The following is a 10,069-nucleotide window of genomic DNA, read 5'->3' as shown; positions in this document are numbered from 1 at the left end:
CTGTGTGCGAGGGGATCTTTTGTGGGAATTGAGGAGGGACAGAGTTTTTCGTGGACCATCACCGTGTGAGACAGAACCGAAGGCGTGGAGGGAAGACCCTGAATCAAGAGGGCCACAAGGACACGAATCCCCAGGGTTCTCAGACACCAGGGGGAGAGCATGTCTTACTTCTCTCACTCTCTCTCTTTTTTCAATTCTTTTGACTACAAAATACAGGCATACCTCGGAGATATCGCGGGGTCAGTTCCAGACTATCGCAATAAAGCAAGTCACGCGGAGTTTTTGGTTTCCCAGTGCATATAAAAGTTATGATGGGAATTCCCTGATGGTCTAGCGGTTAGGATTCAGCGCTTTCACTGCCGTGGCCCGGGTTCAATCCCTGGTCAGGGAACTGAGATCCCACAAGCCATGCGGCACAGCTAAACAGAAAAAAAACAAGAAAAGTTATGTTTACACTATACTGTAGTCTATTAAGTGTGCAATAGTGTCATGTCTAAAAACAATGTACACACCTTAGTTTTAAAATGCTTTATGGCTAAAAAATGCTAACCACCATCTGAGCCTTCAGTAAGTCGTAATCTTTTTGCAACAGTAACACCAAAGATCATTTTTGTCATCTCTATGTTACCCCAACTTTTAAAAATTAATAACGTAATGTATCCAAAAACCATTGAACTGTGCCCTTTAGGCAGGGGAATTGTATTACCACAAACTTGGTGGCTTGAAAAAACACAAAATTATTTGTTTACAGTTCTGGAGGCCAGAATTCTGAAGTGAGTCTCGGGGGCTAAGATCAAGGTGCGCGCAGGGCTGGTCCCTTCTGGAGGTTCCAGGGGAGAGGCCCTTTCCTTGCCTTTCCAGCTTGTAGAGGCGGCCGGCCTTCCCTGGCTTACGGCCCTGCATCCCATCACTATATCTCTCGCTGCTACATCATCACATTGCCCTCTTCCTTCTTTGACCTTCCTGCCTCCCTCTTTCCCCTATGAGGACCCTTGTGATGACATTTAGGGCCCACCTGGACAATTCTAGATTAACTCCCCATCTCAAGGTCCCTAACTTAATCACATCTGCGAAGTCCCTTTTGCCATGTAAGGGGACATATTCACGGGTTCCAGGGATTAGGACCTGGATATCTCTGGGGACTCATTATTCTGTCTGCCACCTTCTACCCTGGGCCCCTTTTCCATCTCAGGTAACTACTTTCTGGTAAGTTTACTGATGCACAAACACATACATATATATTCTCTTCCCCGCGATAGGTAACATCTCATAGACACTGCTCAGACCCTGCTTTTATTACTGAAGTTTTCTGGAAATTCAGAGAGAGCATCTTTAGCCTTTCTATAGCCACACAGCCCTCCTCCACAGGGGAATGTCCAGGAGTTTTTCAACCAGGCCCCTATGGATGGATATTTGTGTTGTTTCCACCCTTTTACTATTAGTACCATGTTGCAGTGCATGACCTTGCATGTGTATTGGGACACACCCTGGAGGTGGAATTGCTGGATCAAAGAGCAGATCCCCTGTCTTTGTGACAGACACTGACAAATGGTCCCCCATAGAAGTCATGGGTCTCTGTTCCTACCAGTGATGGACATGACAGCCTGTCTGGGGGGGAAGATGTGTGGATTTCACAGAGCCAAGAGTCAAGAGCGGACCCAGAATTTTGGTATAAATGTTGTGTAAACTTCACATTAGACTGAGAAAACCACACTTATCCACATTGGAGAATGGGGAGGAGAGGGTCTGATGACGACCGTGGAGAGGCTTAGAGAGCCCCAAACCCTCCCCATCCCCGGCTGCTTCTGCACAGCGTAAGTTGAGCGGGGGCTCAAACCAAACCAATACCATCCTGCTTTGAGTTACTGCGAGATCCCCAGAAACCTCTGGACTGCAGACTTCTCAGGGTGAGAATGCCTGTGCTACTGAAATCTAACTTATTAAAAAAATGATGAGGACTCCCCTGGTGGCTCAGTGGTTAAGAATCCGCCTGCCAGTGCAGGGGACACGGGTTCGAGCCCCGGTCCGGGAAGATCCCACATGCCGCGGAGCAACTAAGCCCATGCACCGCAACTACTGAGCCTGCGCTCTAGAGCCCGCGAGACACAACTACTGAGGCCGCATGCCTAGAGCCCGTGCTCCGCAACAAGGGAAGCCACCGCAACGAGAAGCCCGCGCACCGCAACGAAGAGTAGCCCCGGCTCACCGCAATTAGAGAAAAGCCCATGCACAGCAACAAAGACCCAATGCAGCCAAAAATAAAATAAATAAAAATTCATTTTTAAAAAAATGATGAAATGACCCAGGAATTCCACTCCTAGGCAGATACCCAAAAGAACTGAAAACAGGTACTTAATAAATATGTGTACACGAATGCTCACTGCAGCACTGTTCACAACAGCCAATAGTGGAGACAACGAAAATGTCCATCAATAGATGAATGGATAAACAAAATCTGGTCTATCCATGCAATAGAATATTATCCAGGCATGGAAAGGAATGGAGTACTGATCCACACGACAAACTTGGAAACATGATGCTAAGTGAAAGAAGCCAGACACAAATGGTTACGTCGTGCATGATTCAGTTTATATGAAATAGCCAATATAGGCAAATCCATAGAGACAGAAAAGAGATTAGTGTTTGCCAGGGCCTGGGACAATGGGGAGTGACTGCTTAATGGGTTCAAAGTTTCCTTTAGCATGACAAAGATGTTCTGGAAACAGCCGCGATGATTGCACAACATCGTGAACGTACTAAATGTCTCTGAATTGTACACTTTAAAACGGTTAAATTGTATGTGGGTTTTATCACAATAAAAAAAAAATTTTTAATTTTGATAGAAACATTTTTTTCATTTCCCAGGGCTTGCTGGCAGAATTTTTAGGAACCAATTAAATTCATGAAGGATAGGTGAATCGTGAAAGAAAAAAATAATATTCTAACTGTTAAAGAAAAAAACGACTTGATGACACCAGTTAAAGCAAAAGGCAGACTTTATTCAAGAGGAAGGGGTCATCGCCATAGGTGTAGGGAGCATCTGCCATAGGGAAAAGAGATTGGACCCAACTCCAAATACAGCATGTGCACGTGGGGATTTAGAGCCAAGGAGCAGGCTGGGAGTCAGTACATGGAAAACAACTAAGAGGTAGTGATACAGAGCAGGACCCTGCGGGGCTCCTAGACACAGGAGCCTTTCTGTGCCCCCCTGTTTCTTGATTACAGGAAATCGGCTTCATTCAGCCTCCATGACCTTCCCTGAGTTCCAACAGCAGGTTCAAACAGTTGATGCAGAGACGAGGAAGGAACAGTCAAAAGAAACAATAGTGCAGCCTTGGGGCAGGGTCCTGGTTCCCGCTCAAGGGATACACGTAACAAGATCTTTGAGCTGTTTGGCCGATACGGAAGCCCCCACCAGGTGGGAGAAGTTAACGGTATGCTGCCCACAAGCACGGAGACTCCAGACTGGCTGGAACCAGAAGGTTGATGATGCCGACTCCCAATTACCTCACAACCAAACGATCATAAGAATGGCCGTGAACTGACCACGCCCTCTTTGAACCACTCCTATAAAACTCCTCACAGCCCCCTCCAGGTTGGGACACACAGCTTTGAGGGCATTAACCCACCATGGCCCCCTTTGCCTGGCAAAGCAATAAAGCTATCCTTTTCTATTTCACCCAAAAGTCTGTCTCCAAGATTTACTTCGGTGTCAGGGCACAGAGGCTGGATTCAGCTTCAGTAGCCTTAAGGGTAAGAAGGATTCTGGCTACACTGACCTAACCGGATTCTTGCTGGATGAGATGTCACCTGAGCGGTGGTGGTGGGGGGGGGGGACCCAAACAGATATCAAAGGTGATCAGATATCAAGGGTGGGCAGTTCCAGTTAAACTAACTTAGAAGGATTCTTGCTAAAACTGGACAAGGTAGAGATGAACATAGAAGTCAAAAGTCAACCCTAGTTGGAAAAAAGTTCAGGAGAGCCTGAGCAGAGTTCAGTCCATGAGAGAATCTTTGTCAGTATCTGAAAATGCAACAGTGTGGATGCTTCAGGTGCCAATAGCAGAGAGCCCCCCTCCTCCCCCCGCCCCGGACTCCCCAGGCTGGGATTAAAAGCAAACAGCTGGATTGTCTAGTTGGACTCCAGGTACTACATGTAGGGATCAGCTCTGCTTCTCTGCTGTTTACTCTGTTTTCCTCCACAAATTGGCTGTCACGCTCAAGCTGGTGCCAAGATGGCTGCTGCATTCCGGGCATCGCAGCCAAACACCTAGCTGGAGAAGAAGCCCACCCCATTCTGGGGGAGCTTCCCCAGGAGCCTCCCCTCAGCTCTGATTGGCCAGCACTACCCACCGCTCAGCCAATCCCTGGCCAGAAGAATGGGGGAGGCTTGGACCAACCAGGACCTGCTTGCTGGGGTTGGGGAGAAACCAGGATGAAGGCTACAGGACACAGGATGGAATTAACATCTGGTATTAACAGTGGCTCACTCTGGGCAGTTGGAAGATGGCTGAATTTTACTCTCTTCCTTTCGAGTTCATTCTGTCTAAATTTTCTCTAATAAACTTTGACTTTTCTTTTAGTTATTTTAAGAGGAATCAAAATCATTATGTGAGAGGGAGGTGGGAAGGAGGGAGGGAGGGAGGAGAGAGAGAGAGAGAGAGAGAGAGAGAGAGAGAGAGAGAGGGAGGGAGAGAGAAGCTTCAGGAACTGGAAAATCTAGAATAACTGGCTTTGCTTTATGCCCTGCCTCTGGATGCTCACAGAACCTTTGCTCCTGAGGTTTAACAGTGAAAATCCATCAGAATCCCTTTGGCCCCTAAACTCCACTTCTGCTGCACACCAAACTCCTACCAGAATAAGGCCGGTTTGGGCAATCTGGTTGTGGCCGAAGACTGCGGTGGCTACACTTGGAAATAACGGCAGGGTTTGCAACGACCCGTCTGAGGCAGACAGACGGGAAATCTCGAACCTGCAGCAAAAAGGACTGAGGGTAGATCCTGGAAGGATTCTGACCCCAGGAACACCACCTCAAAACCTTCCAGGGACTTCCCTGGTGGCGCAGTGGTTAAGAATCCGCCTGCCAGTGCAGGGGACACGGGTTTGAGCCCTGGTCCGGGAATATCCCACATGCTGTGGAGCAACTAAGCCCCGTGTGCCACAAATACTGAGCCTGCACTCTAGAGCCAGCAAGCCACAACTACTGAAGCCCACGTGCCTAGCACCCATGCTCCTTAACAAGAGAAGTTACCGCAATGAGAAGCCCGCGCACCTCAATAAAGAGTAGTCCCCCCCAAAAAAAAGAGTAGCCCCTGTTCGCCACAACTAGAGAAAGCCCGCTCACAGCAACGCAGACCCAACGCAGCCAAAAAATAAATAAATGTTTAAAAAAAGAAAAAAAAATTTTTAATTGCTTATAAAGGGTAGCATGTCTTAAAAAACAATACAAATCAACTTGTTTACAAAACAGAAACAGACTCACAGACACAGAAAACAAACTATGGTTACCAAAGGGGAAAGGCAGGGGGAGGGATAAATTAGGAGTATAGGATACAAACCACTATACGTAAAACAGATAAACATCAAGGATTTACTGCATAGCACAAGGAACTATATTCAATATCTTCTAATAACTTATAAAAGAATCTGAAGCCCTACACCTGAAACTAACCCAATATTGTAAATCAATTATAGTTAAATTTTTTTTAAACTATAAAAAATAAATTTAAAAAAAAAGAAAAGGTAAGGCTGCTCACAGGACCCCCACGAGGCTGGGGACCAGGAACAAGGTATAAATGACTTGGTGGAACTGCTGCTGCCAGAGTAACCATTGTCCACAACATCAGCCTTGGCCCCAGAACCCCTGCCTGAGGGGCCCTGGAAGGCTGCATTCATTCATGCATCCATTCAACAAACATCTATTGAGCACCTACTGTGTGCCAGGCACAGAGTTTACAGACGGAAAGTACAAAGATCGCTGCCCTTGTGGAGTTTATATGTTGGTGGACGTGCCGGCTCTGTCCTCACCATCAAAGGCTCTACGTGGTGCCTGCATCTCTGGCTTCTGCATCCAAGCCTCACATGGTTGCATCTGATCAGGGAGCCTGGGTCACATGACAATGCCAACAGAAAAGGAGCCTAAGAAAGCAAGTCTCTGGCAGGACTCCTGAGGTGGATGATTCGCAGAAACATAATAAAAGGCATAGGACGTGTAGCTACTACGGCGGTGCCCAGTTTACAGATGACAACACCAAGGCTCACAGTGGGGATGTCAGTTGCCCAAGGTCACATAGCCCGTCAGCAGCAGAAACTGGGCTCAAAAGCACAGAGGGGGGCTTGCCTGGTGGCTAAGTGGTTGGGAGTCCGCCTGCCGATGCAGGGGACGCAGGTTCGTGCCCCAGTCCAGGAGGATCCCACGTGCCGCAGAGCGGCTGGGCCCGTGAGCCATGGCCGCTGAGCCTGCGCGTCCGGAGCCTGTGCTCTGCAATGGGAGAGGCCACAACAGTGAGAGGCCCACGTACCGCAAAAAAAAAAAAAAAAAAAAAAAAGCACAGAGGGGAGTCACAGTCATTTACATCTGGCGTCTGTTGTTCCATAAATCTAGTCATGACGATTTGGGGCCTTCGAGCAACCCCTGCACAGGCTCCTCAAAGCCTCTGGGCCCTCTTGACACCCGTGGCTGTTAACTGCAGAGACTGACTCCCCCAACTGACCATGTGCAGAGCGTTTCTCACACGTTTATCCTCTGTACCCTCCCAGCCATGGCGTGATGATCCCCATTATACAGATGCGAAAAGTGAGACACAGTTTAAGTAACTTGTCCAGGTCACCCATGCAGGGAGCAGCAGATGCAGGGCTGGAACCCAGGCTGGTTGGCTCCAGAGTCCACACTCTTACCTAGGACTTGGTTCTGCCTCAGCGTTAACAGCCACCATCAAAAACTAACTATATGATGCCAAGAGTTTAGTATCAATACTTACCAGCAATGCCGTTACTGAATTAGACGCAAGGCCAGCCCTTGGGGCCCTAGCTGAACCGACGCCTCCCGTGGCTCCGTCAGGGAGCTCTTTCCCGCTCAGGCTCAGGTTCTAGCTGCCAATAATAAAACTGAATTTGGTGCAAGCAAGACAGGCTTGAGAGGGTTTAGAGAATGGAGAAGGGGCGCTTCTGCTCTAAAAGCACCTTCTCCCCGAAGGGAGGAAAGTAAGAGGATTTTAAGGGTTAGGAAGCAGACAGATCATCCGGGCTCTAGGAAAGGGGCGGAGATTTTAGGGCAGCCGTGGGCATGCGCAGTCATCCGTGCTCCTTTCCGCACAGTCACACGCGCTCCTTTCCACGCAGCCCGAATTGTGACTAACAAATTACAAATGCCCTCTTTGCGCAGAGATCTTACCGTGGTGATGAAGCAGATGTAACTCTGGGACACCTCCAGGCCTCATCCGCGGAGGCATATTCCTGTGGTCAAGTCAGAGCCCGTTCGGGGCGGGTGACCATTGTGCATCTCTTGAAGCACAGCTGCACAAGTGCTCTTGAAACAAACACAAATAAATCAGGGCAAGTGTCCTTCAGCTCTCAGGGGCTAGTATGGAAACAGAGATAAATCAAGGCGAGGAAAGCCGGCCATCTTGGATCTAGCCAGTTCAGGCTGGTTTTGTCTTGGGCATTTGTGGCATCTTATTGGTAAAACACACCTAGCCTGTATGGCTAAAAAACAAAAAACAGTTTCTGCAACTGGGACCTGGGCGGCATAGCATGGGTGTCAATACGAGCTTTAGTCAAACGGCCAAACCTCTCACAGCCTCTTTTTTTTTTTTTTTTTTTTTTTTTTTTTTTTTTTTTTTTTTTTTTTTTTTTTTTTTTGCTGTACGCGGGCCTCTCACTGTTGTGGTCTCTCCCGCTGCGGAGCACAGGCTCCGGACGCGCAGGCTCAGCGGCCATGGCTCACGGGCCCAGCCGCTCCGCGGCATGTGGTATCTTCCCGGACCGGGGCACGAACCCATGTCTCCTGCATGGGCAGGCGGACTCTCAACCACTGCGCCACCAGGAAAGCCCTGTACAGTTTTCTTTTCATTCACAATGTAACAGCTTCCGCCTGGTCTCTCTGCTTCCACTCCTGCCCCCATGGTCTATTTCCCATTCAGCAGCCAGAGAGATCCTGTTAAAATCATCAACCCTTGCTTCCAAGACGGCAATACTTTCAAGAGTAAGCTCTCTGAGCCTGACTGCATGCCCTCTAGCTCACTTGGTACCAGCTTTGTTATACAATAAATTGTGTCCCCCCAAATTCATGTTGAAGCCCTAACCCCCAATGTGACTCTATTTGGAGGTAGGGCCTTTAAAGAGGTAATTAAATTTAAATGAGGTCATAGGGTGGGAACCTAATCCAGTATGACTAGTGGCCTTATAAGAAGAGGAGGAGGGAATTCCCTGGTGGTCCAGTGGTTAGGACTCAGTGCTATCACTACAGGGGGCCCGGGTTCGATCTCTGGTCGGGGAACTATAATCCCACAAGCCACATGGCGCAGCCAAAAAAAACAAATAAATATAAAAATAAAAAAATAAAAATACCGTTAAAATAAAAAAGAAGAGGACAAGGAGACACTAGGGATGCATATGCATGGAGAAAAAAGCAGGTGAAGTCATAACAAGGAGGCAGTCCTTTGCAAGCCGAGGAGAGAGACCTCAGGAGAAACCAAGCCTGCTAACACCTTGATTTTGGACTTTCAGTCTCCAGAACTGTGAGAAAATAACTGTTGTTTAAGCTATCAAGTCTGTGGTATTTTGTCATGGCCACTCTAGCAGACTAATATAGGATCTTACTACAGCCTAGGAAATGGCTACCATTCCGTCTTCCTTCACCACGACAAAACCAGATTTAAATATAATGATAATAGCTACAGTGAAGAGGGCCTGGCCTTTATACCTCTCCATGTCTGAATTTCTTAAGTTCTCCGAACAGCCTTGGAAGGCGGGACTATTATATTCCCATTTTGCAGATGGAGAAATCGAGATTCAGAGAGGTGAAGTGACTGCCTCAAGATCACACACCAAGTATAGGAAAGGCCAGTGTTGCAGTCAGGATGAGCTGGGTTATGCTGCAGTAACAAGCAACCCCACACTCTCCATGGCTTAGAACATCAGAAGGCTCATTCCCTGCTCATGCTATGTGTTCATGTCAGGTAGGCAGGCGTGACAAGGGTCAGGAGAGCTCTGTGTCACATCTCCTCATTCAGGAACCAGGCTGACAGAGGGACTGTCCCTACTATGCAGGGAACGGGAGGGAACCTGGCAAAGCATGCACTGGTTTTTAAAGGCTTCCACCCAGAAGTGACACTCCTACTCGCATTTCATTGGCCAAAGAAAGTCATATGGCACAATCTAATGTCAAGACGGCTGGGCAGGTGCAATTCAATCACGTTCCCAGAATAGGGAGAACCAAAATTTGTATGAACAGCCCAGTCAATACACCATCAGGCTTCACACCAGAGCCCACACTCAACCACTATGCTTTCCTGAGAGAAATTTCCAGGCAGGCCTGCCCTCCCCCATCTATTCCTTCAATGACTCATTCATTCATTCAGCAAGTGAGGCTGGCTGGGAAAGAAGTGCACAGAGCTGAAAGATATTTAGAATGAAACGTTGATAGAATTTTGTCCTGGATTAGATGTGTGGGATGAGGGAGAAGGGTGTTGTCAGTAACGTGTTCCTGGGGCTTCCCTGGTGGCGCAGTGGTTGAGAGTCTGCCTGCCGATGCAGCGGACGCGGGTTCGTGCCCCGGTCCGGGAGGATCCCACATGCTGCGGAGCAGCTGGGCCCCTGAGCCATGGCCACTGAGCCTGCGCGTCTGGAGCCTGTGCTCCGCGGCGGGAGAGGCCACGGCAGTGAGAGGCCCGCGTACCGCAAAAAAAATAAAATAAAATAAAATAATGTGTTCCTTCATCAATTCAATATTTATTGACCACCTGCTGTGTGCAGCTGTTTAGGCTCTGAGGAGATAGCCGTGAACGACACACACAGAGATCCCTACCCCCAGAGATTTGACAACAAACAGCATCGAATGTAACGTCCA

The 10,069-nt window shown here is 48.3% G+C and overlaps 1 non-coding gene across 1 annotated transcript; it reads left to right on the top strand.

The window, feature by feature from the left end:
* Window positions 1-319: 319 nt before the first annotated feature.
* TRNAE-UUC (transfer RNA glutamic acid (anticodon UUC)) lies at window positions 320-391 on the top strand. The gene has a single exon. It is a non-coding gene; the product is annotated as a tRNA-Glu (tRNA).
* The last annotated feature ends 9,678 nt before the right edge of the window (window positions 392-10,069 follow it).

Source organism: Lipotes vexillifer, unplaced genomic scaffold (genome assembly GCF_000442215.2).
Source record: "Lipotes vexillifer unplaced genomic scaffold, Lipotes_vexillifer_v1.1 scaffold371, whole genome shotgun sequence".
In the NCBI taxonomy this organism is placed as follows: Eukaryota; Metazoa; Chordata; class Mammalia; order Artiodactyla; family Lipotidae; genus Lipotes; species Lipotes vexillifer.
The sequence above is the reverse complement of the archived record's forward strand: the minus strand, read 5'-3'. Positions and strand labels throughout refer to the sequence as shown.